The following is a 12,066-nucleotide window of genomic DNA, read 5'->3' on the forward strand; positions in this document are numbered from 1 at the left end:
TCGCTCCCGGCCCGCCCGCCGCCGGGTAAAGTCTTAGGTTCAGGGAACAAAGCCTGGCTTGGTAGGGAGCTTTTCGCTCGTGCGCTCAGTGCAGCTTTTCCCGTCTTTCCTTTTCCTTTTATGACTCTGGTGGGTAGTTCCTGAGTCCTCCCCTCCGCCGGCTCTCGGTGTCACACTTTGGGTCTCCGATCTCCCACCCCCCCTTCTCTGGGTGTTCTTCAACCTTAGGGAAATCTATGGGAGACTTAAAAAAAGGGGGGGGGTTCTAAAAAGAACTGGAGCGATGTAAACCATTTACCCGTGTTTGTTCTTGGAAGGGGAAAGATGTCTTTAGATGGCAGCTCATGGGTGCTGTCCCAGGAGGCCACTCTGGAGGGTAGACAACGCCACGTGTAAACTTTTACTTACTATACAAATCTTTTTGTTAGTTTGAGACAGGATCGCCAGTAGCTCTGGTTGGCTTCGAACTCACCACGTAGTGATGACCTTGAACTCCTAATTCGGCCTCTGCCACCAAAGTGCTAGAGTAAAGGCGTGCACCACCACGCCCCGCACAAATATTTGTTGAATGCTAGTGTGGGCTGATCGCCAGAGTAGAGGTATTCCTGCCCTCCGGGAGCTTGCCTTTGAAATCTTGACTGTCAAGGTCTCAAGACACCTTAGGGTTACACTGAGTGAAGTACCCCACCTTCATCCAAGATCTCTGATCTCTCAAGGACGCAACTCCACCTCTAGCCTCAAGGCGTGCCTCGCGCTTTAACTCGAGTTTTAAGAGATCGCTGCCTTGGAGGCGCTTGCAAACAGAAATCACGCCTGACTTCTGGGCATGCACAGAAACACAATAGCACACAAAAACGCAGAACGAAGGATTAAAGTCCCCGAAATTGGGTCTGGGGTTTGATGGAGAGCAGCCCAGGACTGGTATAAGCCCAAAGACGAGATCTGATTCCCCTTTTTGCTTTACAAGGGGAAAGACGGTGCCCCACAGGGACCAAAGGTCAAATACCCCCTCAGCGGGAGGTTGGGTGGCAGAGGGGAGAAGGCAGCCCTGGGGGCTTCATCCACACATCAAAGACCTCTAGGCCGGGAACGCTTCCTGGGGGGGAGGGGCAGAGGGATCGGAGAGGAGAAGGCGGGCTAGGGGAATTGAGGGTGGAGGGGGCCGTTCCCCCCCTTCAGCGCACTGCCCCCCTGGCCGACTCTTCCGCCGGGCCCGCCTCCTTTTCACTAGCACCTGTTCAACCGGAACATCAAGGGGCCAGAGCCTCCGGGTTTCTTTAGTACCTTTCATCCCGGAAGGGGGGGGGAGATGAGTCCCCGCCCAGGAGGAGGGGGGGGGCAAGGCGGGGGAGAACTTGTCCTTGACCTGGTCGGTGGCGTCAGGGATTTACTCCCTTAATCCTGGCGAGGCGGGAGTTTGGGGAGGTCTGTGAAGCTGAGTTGGGGCTGGAGCCCTCAACTGTGCTGTTTGGACCCTGGGAAGGCTGTGTCTAGAAAAGTGGACTTGGCGATAGGCTGTCTTTGACTTCTGAATCAGGACAGGTCGAAGGCCGGGATCTCGACTATGACGCATTCTAGTCAGATTGTTAAATTTGCTCATATGAGAAGTTAATACTCAGAAGAGACACCTTACTTGGAGTTTCTAACGAATTACTTCTACCACCAAGAGTAAAACTACAAGAAAGCCGCAGAAATGTCTGTCCTAACTCACTCTGCGCCAGTTTCAAGATGTTGGAAGTATTTCCATCTGAAACCCTTATTGTCAAAGTAGTCAGTTTTGGGTTTCGATGGGCGAGGGTCACAATTCCTTGGCCCCTGTTGCCAAGAATTTATGACTTGGGAATAGAAAGCCTGTCTTGAGTCAAGCCCGTGTCCAACATGTACCCAAAGCTTTTGAGGCAGACGGTGGATGCGTGTTTAGTTACCTGGGAATGCTATTTGGTTTAATTCTCCCTATGATCATTTAAAGTGGGTGGAAACGTCCTCCATTTTACGGATGGAGTGATTGAGGTTGCCATGGGTTAGATGACTTGCTCAAAGGCACACATAGCTTGAAAGCTACAGAGCCAAGATTTAAAGTCTTGCTTTCTGCTAAGCCTCTGCTACGGTGTCTCCAGCCTGTGAGGAGCTGAGCTGCCTGCCTGCCTCCAGGCACTCTATTGCAAGGGTTCCCCCCTCTAATACCGGGGAACCCTCTGGAGGCCCGGCTGGATTCACATGGGGTACCGGAGGCTGAGCTGTCACAACCATTTGCCAGCTTCCAATCTTTTCTTGAGCATCCACTAGGTGCATATCCACAGAAAACAAGCAGGAGCAGGTCTCGACCAACAAGTGGTTCAAGTTTATAGTGCTCTCCGTTGCATGACTTATCACTGATTTGTGGCGTCAAGCATATTCTGGCCGTACAGCTTTAAACTCTTGGGCTCCGTAGGTCCCTCCGTAAGTGGGGAGTTAGCCTGCGGTGGACCTAGAACACCTTCGTAAAGACCTAACACACACAGTAGGCGCTCAATCCCTGCTGCTCCTCTCTTTAGCCGCCGACGATGCGCTAGTGCAGGCGGCGCGTCCGGCTCCCGCATCTCCGCCAGCCTAGCACGTCCCGCCGCAAAGGGACTGGGGCAGAGAGGGCGAAACAGAAAATTATTTCCGCCCTTTCGGCCCGCCCCACCCCGCCCCGCCCCGCCCCGCCCGTCCCCGGAGCCAGAAGGGGATTGTGGGGCCGCCTTGGCCGCCGCCGGAGCCGAGCAGGGCGGGCGCGCGCCCGTGCTGCTGCTCAGGCCCGACCGCGGCCCCCACCTCCGGCCCAGGCTGCGGGCTGCGGTCGGGGAGGTCCCAGGCCCAGGCGCCTGCCGCAGGACGCGCTTCCGAAGTCTGGCTCACGGGTTCCCGGAACGGTGCGTGGGAGGCTGAAGAGTGTGGCCGGTTTCGCTTTTTCCCCTGGTTTTGCTTTCGTCGGTGCCAGCAGCCCCAGGGTGCGACCTCTCCTCTGGGCTGGTAGACAGACCTGGGCTGGAAGAACGGACTGCGCGGGTGCCCGCGGGCGGGTTTGCGTTTCCTTTAAGCCTCCTTTGCGAACTGCTTTCATCCCACAAAGCAAAGCTGCTGACCTTGGGGGGGAGGGGGGGCGCATGGAGAGGTTAAGTGCTTTTGGGGGCGCATGGAGAGGTTAAGTGCTTTTGCAGGGGGTAACCCAGCCAGCGAGTGTGAGGCTTCTGGTGATGGGGTAGTCCGGCCTGGGGTGGAGGGAAAGCGGGCGTTCCAGTTGACTCAGGTGCCATTCCCAGCCCTGCATTTATTTACTGGCTATGACTAGTAAGAATACCATAGCTGGGACCTTCAGTTTCTTCAAAATAGGCTGTAGCAGCCCCGGCGGTTAAAAGGGGCAAGTTGTACAGGGTACAAGGAACGGTGATTTCCCAACTAAAGGTTATGACCGCCCGTGACCTATCTATTGGGGGAAGGGAGATGAGCCAGCATGTTCCTTCCTAAATCACAGGCCCTGTGCAAGATGCTCAGAGGCGCATCTAAAGAGGAACCATGGTAGTCTGGGACTTTCCCAGACCTTAGGCTGGGGAGAGTCATCGATGTCTCAGTGGTCCTGAATATGTTCTTTCACAGGAAGACACAGCACTGAGGGTTCGTAAGCAAAGAGATGCAAATAGCTTTAGTTGGTTAAACCGTAAAATGAAGATAGTTAAGATGCCCCTTCACCAACCTGTAGTCCTAGCATGTGCTTTGCAAACCGAGGGAGCCTAAGTAGCACCTTTGGCCGCATCAGGGCAGCAGCTCCTCCCTCTGTGGAGTTAGCATGGGTAGGGAGAAAGGGATGGTGACATCGTGAGCCCAGACTTCAGAGCTACTTGGAATCCAGTTCCCCCAGCCTTCTGTTCCTTAGTGTAGCTTTGTACAAAGCAGTTACTGTCTTGACGGTTGGGTGACTTATCTTGGAAGTCCCCTTGGACTGTGGGTTGGTGACTCTGGTCCCCGGGAACTTTCCAGCCTGAGGATGGCCTGATGTATGCTTCCCCTGCTGTGTTCCTCTGGGCGGCCAAGTCTTCCTGTTATAGTTACAGACAGGACAGACTTTGAGAACGTTCTGCAAATACTTCAAAGAATCCTGGGCTGGCAGACGGCTAACACCTGGCCTAGTCCTGACCTAGTGAGATGACAGCAATAGTGAGAAGTCACTTATTCCAGATAGTCAGTCTATGAGTGTGGTCAGCAGCTCCGGCACTGGGGGGGGAGGAAGTCCGTGTGTTCACGAGGCCTGGGAAGGCCTGAGCTGGGGACCCAGTGGGTGAGCCAGGGCTGATAGGCACAAAGGGACAGAAGAGATTCCAGGCAAGGACCCACCCAGCATGCTCTGAGTTACAGAGACAGGAGCCCCCAACCCAGTGTGTTGAAGCTGTGTTTTGTGACAACTGAATGTTAGCAAATGTACCTGGAGAAAATGCTGGGAGACATTGGTAAAGGAACAAACAGATTAAGGGGCGTTGAGTATCCTGTCGGAATGTTCCGGTTTCAGCCTGGTGGTTGAAGACAACACCTAGGGTTCATAAGCGAAGAGATGCGAATAGCTTTGGTTTGCCAACTGTAAAATGAGGATAATTAGATCCTCCTAATTGTGGGACTCAGGAATAGAACCCAGGGCCTGGGGCCTTCTGGGTAAGATGTGGTTGGCTATCTATGCTCATCCGCTATCCCTCAGGTAAGCTTAGTGTTAGGATGGAGACTAGAAGTTAGGAGGTAGTTACAATAATTCTCAATCTTAAAGTCCATGCAAATTCCCAGGGGGGTTATTCAAATGCAAATGCTTTCTTTTTTCCTGAGACAGGGTCCCCCTCACTCAGCCTGGCCTCAAACTCACAACAATCCCTTGCCTCAGCTTCCTAAGTGGTAGGGTTGTAGGCTGTACCACCACGCCCAGCCTAAGGGTCTAGCATGTTCGATGATCTCCTAGGCCGTGTGTGCATGAATATCAGGGGTACACTTGAGTAGTGCTGGGGGTGGAGTTGGGGGTGGGGCACACATGCAGGAGTCCAGGTGAAAGGTGAGGGAGGGCTTGGGACAGCAGAGCAGAGGGAGGAGACCTGGCTGGGTATTAAGGTGGTAAGAGGAACCTGGGCACCTGGGCAAGCCAAGGCAGAGGGGATGCCTCCAGGGTACGCTAAGCCGTCAAACAGGAGTGGAACATCGTGAAAACGCCTACTTGGGTGCCACTCAGCTGCTCTGATTCTATGGGAGACCTAAACTGGAAAGGTGGACAAGCAGCCTGGCACCAGAAGCAGGAGAGTGCCTGTCATGGAAGACAGGCAGGCACTCAGGACTGAGGTGGTGGTGGTCACAAGCCATCAGGAAGTGGAAGGGAGGAATGTAGGAGGAGCAGGCCTGGTGACCTCGACCTGGAAAATTCCAGGCCTCCGGGTGCTAGAGGCTGACAGCTTGAGAGGGAAGACAGTAGGAATCTGTGTAGGCTGGGATTGGTGGCACACAGTTGTAACCTGGGGAAGCTGAGGCAGGAGGATCACCGAGTTTAAGGCCGCCTGGGGTAGGGTGAGACCCTGCCTCAGAAACACCAAAAAGAAAAAAAAATAGTACAGACCCCACTAAGGGTTGGCAAATTGGGAGGCAAAGATCTTGAAGTCAAGGGCAAACACCCTTAGATAGAAGGTAGCACACACTTTAGTCCAGCACTGGGGAAGTAGAGGTAGGCGGAGCTCTGAGTTCAAGGCCAGCCTGTTCTACAGAGTGACTTCCAGGATAGCCAGGGCTACAAAGAGATGCCCTGTCTCAAAAAAAAAAAAAAAAATCTACAAATAGAAAATGCAAATAAAAATAAGCTGCAAGAGGTGTATACACTTAAAATCCCAGCACTTACAAGCTCCAGACTAGCCAGGCCTACATGATAAAGCTTTCAAAATAATAGTAATAATGAGATACTATTCTTGTGAAGGTCAAGCACGCAGGGTACATCTCGTCTAGTACAACTCTAGGTGTGCTGACCCCTAGGATTTCCCAAGTGTGGGGAACTGAGTTGCATAACCTGTGTTAGTGGGGGACAGCTACGTTCCTATTCCCATATTAAAAAGGGGGGTGAGGGGTGGTCAAAAGAGGGCTAGAGATTTAGGTCGGTGTTAGCCTGCCTAGCACACACAAGTTCCTGGGTTCACTACCCAGTACTATGTGTGGGTAAGGGCAGGCATTGGGGTAGAGATGAATCAGGCTCTGGGGAAGCACAGCTCGTGTGTACACACAGTTATGACGGGGTGGAGCGGGTGCAGGGGAAGCCAGAGATGAGCTACAGAAATGGTCTGAGCTCAGCTGTGGCCTCAGTGCATGCACAGGTCAGTATGCTGTCACTATTCACGCGGTGCGTCCTCTGACTCCCCTGACACTGACTGATGGCTCCCCAGCCCCATGTGGTGTGGGCCCAAGCACTGGACTGCTGAGAAAATTAACATCTAGGAGTAAGAGACCTACGCGTGGGCTGGGGAGGGAGGGGGAGTGAATTCATGGCAGTGCAACTAATTCCACTTTTTGGCGGGCGGGGTTCTAGGGACGGGATTTCCCTGTGTAGTCCTGCCTGTTTTAGAACTAGCTCTGTAGAGCAGGCTGGCCTCCAACTAAGAGATCCACATGCCTCTGCCTCCTGAGTGCTGGGATTAAAGGCATGCGCCACCCCATCAGGCTGTGGCCATGGAACTGGAAGGAAATTATTAACACTTGGTGATCACAGACTGGGTGACTCCCAGGATTCCACGGGAAACCTACAGAAGGAGGGGGGAGGGGCGCGTTTGGCAAGGTTGGCTACTTCAGGCCCCAGCTGGCTTTGAAGCCTAGTGCACTATCCCAGAAGAGGGCCATACATGTATATTGCCTTAAAACTTATCGAAAGGCTCCACACAAGTTTTCTGCCTCCCCACCTGCCTGGGATGCTCTATAAAAAAAAAGTCCTCATGGATGTCTTTAGGGCACTTTTGGGAGTAGATGGTGCCTGGAGCCCTGGAGGGGATACAGTCAGACAGGAGCCTGGGCAGCTGGAGAGAGGACAGGAGCGTGTGACATATAAACAGGAACAGAGGAAGGAGAACATGAGGCATATCCAGAGAAGCGGGGAGACCCCAGGGGAAGTGGTCCTGGGAACCCAGGACTGGAAAATGGCCCCATAGCAGTTGATTCAAGCACAGCACAGTAACAGGGCGGCTACGGAAAGCCAGACAAGCCTTCACAGAAGCAGTCTGTGGCCTAGAGGGAGACAGACTGGGAGATGGAGGTCAGAGGAAGTAGGGTTTGCTTGGGATGGAAGACTTCCTCCTAAAGAAGGGAGGAAGCCAAATACATCAGTGAAAGAATTTTTAGCTTAGTAGCACATCGTCTGGGGCGTGTCTGTCTGTATTTGTGTAAATGTCGAGGCCAAAAGTCATCCTCCGGTATCCTTCCTCAGGAGCTAACCACCAGACAAGATCTCCTTATAAACACACATATATGTTAATTTCTGTATGTATGTAGGTACAAGAGTGTCACTGGGCAAGCATGTTCAGGGCAAAGGATGATGGGAAGGGGTCAGAGTTCTCCTACCATGTGGGTTCTAGAGCTCACACTTGTGCCGTGCTTGCACAGCCAGCCTGACTGACACAGGGTCTGGAACTCGCCACCTAGGCTAGGCTGTCCAGCCAGAGAGCCCCAGGACTCTGCCTATCTTCATCCTCCAGGGCTGGGGTTGCCCGTGCTTCCCACGACACCCAGCTTTTGTTGTTTAAAGATTTTTTTTTAAATAGTTATGGGTATGTCTGTGTGTGTGCACTTGAGCGCCTGAGGAGCTGTGAGCCACTTGACGGGGTACCGGGTACCAGGAGCTGAACTCTGGAAGAGCAACCAGTGCTCTTAACCGCTGAGCCATCTCCAGCCCACCTGGGCCTGCTTCTGTTTTCTAAAACAGTTTGATATGATTCCAGGGATGATATCAAACTCAGGTCTTCGCATGGTGGCAAGCACTCAACAGCTCTACCTCCTCGGCTCAAACGTTCTCATTTCTTTTTGGTTTTTTGTTTTTTTAGTCCGTCCGTCCGTCCGTGTTCCCCCCCCCCCCCGAGCTGGGGACCGAACTCAGGGCCTTGCACTTCCTAGGCAAGCGCTCTACCACTGAGCTAAATCCCCAACCCCTAAATGTTCTCATTTGTAAAGGTGCCTGCGTCTTTGAGACAGAGTCTTGCTTTGTAGACCCAGCTAGCTTGAAACTCCCAATGTACACTGCCCTTTCTGGAATCTCCTGCCTCTGCCTTCTGCAGTCTGGAATTGTAGGTGACCGTTGCTGTGCCCAGCTCTCTGCTTCTTAAAATCAAATTTAATATGGTACAATATATATAATAGAACATACTTTATTTTGAAGTGGTAGAAACCAAACCCAGGCCCCTCTTGTAATTGACAAGTTCTCTACCACTGAGCCCATCCTCATGCCCTTGAAATTCACTTACCTATGTTTTATTTATTTGTGCCATGCTGGAGATTGAACTCAGGGTCTTGGCAGACCAGAGTGCCTATTACTGAGTCGCACTTTCCACGTCCCGAGATGGACACACAGTGCATTTTAAACAGTACGGGCATTGGACGTGGTGGTGTAGCTTGTAATCCCAGTACTCATGAGGCAGAAGCAAGAGGATTTCCAAGTCTGTGGCCACCCCAAGCTACTCATCAGGATGCTGTTAAAAAAAAAAAAATGGGGTTGGGGATTTAGCTCAGTGGTAGAGCGCTTGCCTAGCATGTGCAAGGCCCTGGGTTTGGTCCCCAGCTCCGGAGGAAAAAAAAAAAAATCAAACCAGCCAGGGCAGAATTGGTGGTGCACATCTTTAATCCCATCACTTGGGAGGCAGAGGCAGGTGGGTCTGAATTTGAGGCTATCCTGGTGTACAGAGTGAGGGTCAGGACAGCCAGGGCTACACAGAGAAACCCTGTCTCACCACCACCACCCCCCAAAAAAACCCCAGCAACAACAAAAAAGCCAAACATAGCTCTAATTCTAGTCCCCAGGATGAGGAAGATGCCCTTGGATAAGGCCTGCCCGGGCTTCGTAGTTAGTATTAGGTCAGCCAGGGGTACCAAGCGGGATCTTATCTCAAACAAAAGACTTGGCTCCCTGGCACCTGTAATCCACCATTTGGGAGGTAGAAGCAGGAGGATCAGGAGTTCCAGGTTGGACGAGAGACTGTCTCAAGACAAAACACAGAATGACCTGCTGCATGGCTCAGTGTGTAAAGGCTCTTCCGGAAGCCTGAGGACTCCCACAAGTCTGACTAACACACACACACACACACACACACACACACACACACAAATGTAATAAAAATGCAATAACTGTGTGGTGTGGCACGCCTTTAATCGCAGCACTTGGGTGGCAGAGGCAGGTGGAGCTCTGTGACTTAGAGGCCATCGTGATCTACAGAGAGATCCAGGACAGCCAAAGCTACACAGAGAAAGCCTGTCTCAAAAAACCCAAATAAATAAATAAATCATTAATGAAGTAAAACGGGCTGGAGAGATGGCCCAGTGGTTAACAGTGCTTACTGCTATTGGAGAGGTTTCGGGGTAGGTTCCAGCACCCGCATGGTGGCTCACAAACATCTGTAATGCCAGTTCCTGGGGTCCAGTTCCCAAGATCTATGCGTGTGTGTGTGTGTGTGTGTGTGTGTGTGTGTGTGTGTGTGTGTGTGTGTGTGTGTGTGTGTGTGTGCCTCCAATGTATGATCACAAAATTCCTGTCATATTCAGAAAGAGACCTAAAAGTTCTCATGCAACCTGCTGCCCCAGTCCCTCCATCATGTCCCTTGGACTTCATCCACACTAGGCTCCAGCTAAGCTGACTTCCTGGCTGTTTCTCAAAATGTCCTCCATCAAGACCTTCCCAGACTATTTAACATTGTACCCAAGGGGTTGGGGATTTAGCTCAGTGGTAGAGCGCTTGCCTAGCAAGCACAAGGCCCTGGGTTCGGTCCCCAGCTCCGCAGAAGAATTACAAGTTCTAGGCCAACCTGGGCTATAGAGTGGGACCTTCTCTCAAAGATAATTCTTTTTAGAGGGATCTCATGCAGTTGAAGCTGGCTGAGCGGCCTTCCAGGTGAGGATGACGTTGGATTTGCTTCTGAACCTCCAGGCTCCACCTCCTCGGTGCTGTAATTACAGGCATGTGGTCCCATGCCCAGTTTTATTCGATGCTGGGAATTGAACCCAGGACTTCCCACATACTACATAAGCACTGTACCAACTGCACTACAGCCTCAGCCATAAAACAATGAAGAACAAGACTGCACTCCTATGCTTCTGTTCCTTAACCTGTTCTTATATGACCCGACCCGACCCGACCCTACCCTGCCCTCCCCTTCCCAGTACTAGTGAATTCTCAGTGTAAGTTTACAGAGAGGACTGGGAGATGGCATTCCCAGCTGTCTTCCTTCCCCCGGGCAGTCTGTCTGGAGGTGAGCATGCCCCTCCTGTCCAGGCCTTCATGCCTGCCTGTGCTATACCCAAGTGGCTGCTTCCCCATGGCTTTCCTGGAGCTCCACTCAGCGGTGATATTCTTGGCCCTAGTCCTGTATATAAGTACAGTGTATATAAGTACACTGTCGCTGTCTTCAGACACACCAGAAGAGGGCACTAGATCCCATTACAGATGGTTGTGAGCCACCATGTGGTTGCTGGGAATTGAACTCAGGACCTCTGGAAGAGCAGTCAGTGCTCTTAACCACTGAGCCATCTCTCCAGCAGTGCAGTCAGTCCTCCTTCAAGGCGTCCCCTAAGCTGTCCGGTGAGTGGTACTTCCTCCTGTGCTTAGCCTCCTCTTCAGACCCCCCCCCCCCGCCACCTCTCAGCGGGGAGCAGAACTTCTGTCTCTGTCTGTCTGTCTCTCTCTCTCACACACACACACACCCCTCCCTGTCTGCAGGTCCCACCTCAGTTCCCAGCCTCCCTAGGCAGCCCCCGGGAGTCCTTCCCAGCTTCCCTCTTATCCTCTCTCTGATTGACCCCTACAAAGTCTCCCGTCCCCGCCTTCTCCTAAGTGCCACCCTCATTCAGCCTCAGTGTCCTTGTCCTTGATTTTTCTCAATGATTCCTTCCCAAGTCTCTGTCTCCCATCCTCCTCGGGATGGACCTCTAGGCCACACAGTCCTTCTGGACCCCTGCTTGTAGTCATTGTTCCATTGTCGTGAAGAGACACCACGATCAAAGACAGCTCTTAGGGAAGAATGCATGTAATTGGGGGCTTGCTTACAGTTTAAGAGGTTTAGTCTGTCAGCGAGGTGGGGAGCATGCCGGCGTGCAGGCAGGCCCTGGAACAATAACTGGGAAGCTACATTCTGGTCCTTACAGACAGACAGACAGACAGATGGGTGACTGCTTGTTACTAAGCATTCAAACACATAAGTTTATGGAAGCCATTCTTATCCAATACATTGGCTGTAGATAGAGCCTCTTCAAGGACGGTTACCTTCTGAGGAGAGCCCACATCCCAGCGCTCCCTGCCCTGCCAACTGGTTGCAGTTGCCGGGCAGACAGCTGCTCACCTGGCCCTGACCTCAAGCTCTGGCCTACGGACTTCCACCCCTGAGAGGAGACCACAATAAGGATAGCAATGCAGGTTCCCAGGGTCCCTTCCGTGACTCTCATAGGGGACAGACCTCCTCAGGATGCATGGGAGTGTCGAGGAGGCTTTGAATGAGACACCAGTGAAGGATAACTTAAGCTAATTATCCAGGCATGCAAGCGCCAAATTACAGACATTGTCATGTCATAAACACCATTCTGCAGAGAGACTTGGGGACATCTGGGCAGCTGCAAGGGAACAATCTCATTATTTTCTCTTTAAGGCTTTGTCTCCTCTTCCCACCCAAGATGCGAGGGCCCCATGCCTCTGCCTCAGCCGGGCTCCCCCTTCCCAGTCAGTGCCTGGCTGCTGGCTGCTGGACCTCCCATCAAATAGGTCCCCTCTGGTGCTCACCAGCCACTCGCAGGTCTTAGCGAGTCAGAGCCTCCAATTTCCTCATCTGTAAAAGAAAACTAGTGGAGATGTGAGTT

The sequence above is a fragment of the Rattus rattus genome, chromosome 9, assembly GCF_011064425.1.
Source record: "Rattus rattus isolate New Zealand chromosome 9, Rrattus_CSIRO_v1, whole genome shotgun sequence".
Lineage (NCBI taxonomy): Eukaryota > Metazoa > Chordata > Mammalia > Rodentia > Muridae > Rattus > Rattus rattus.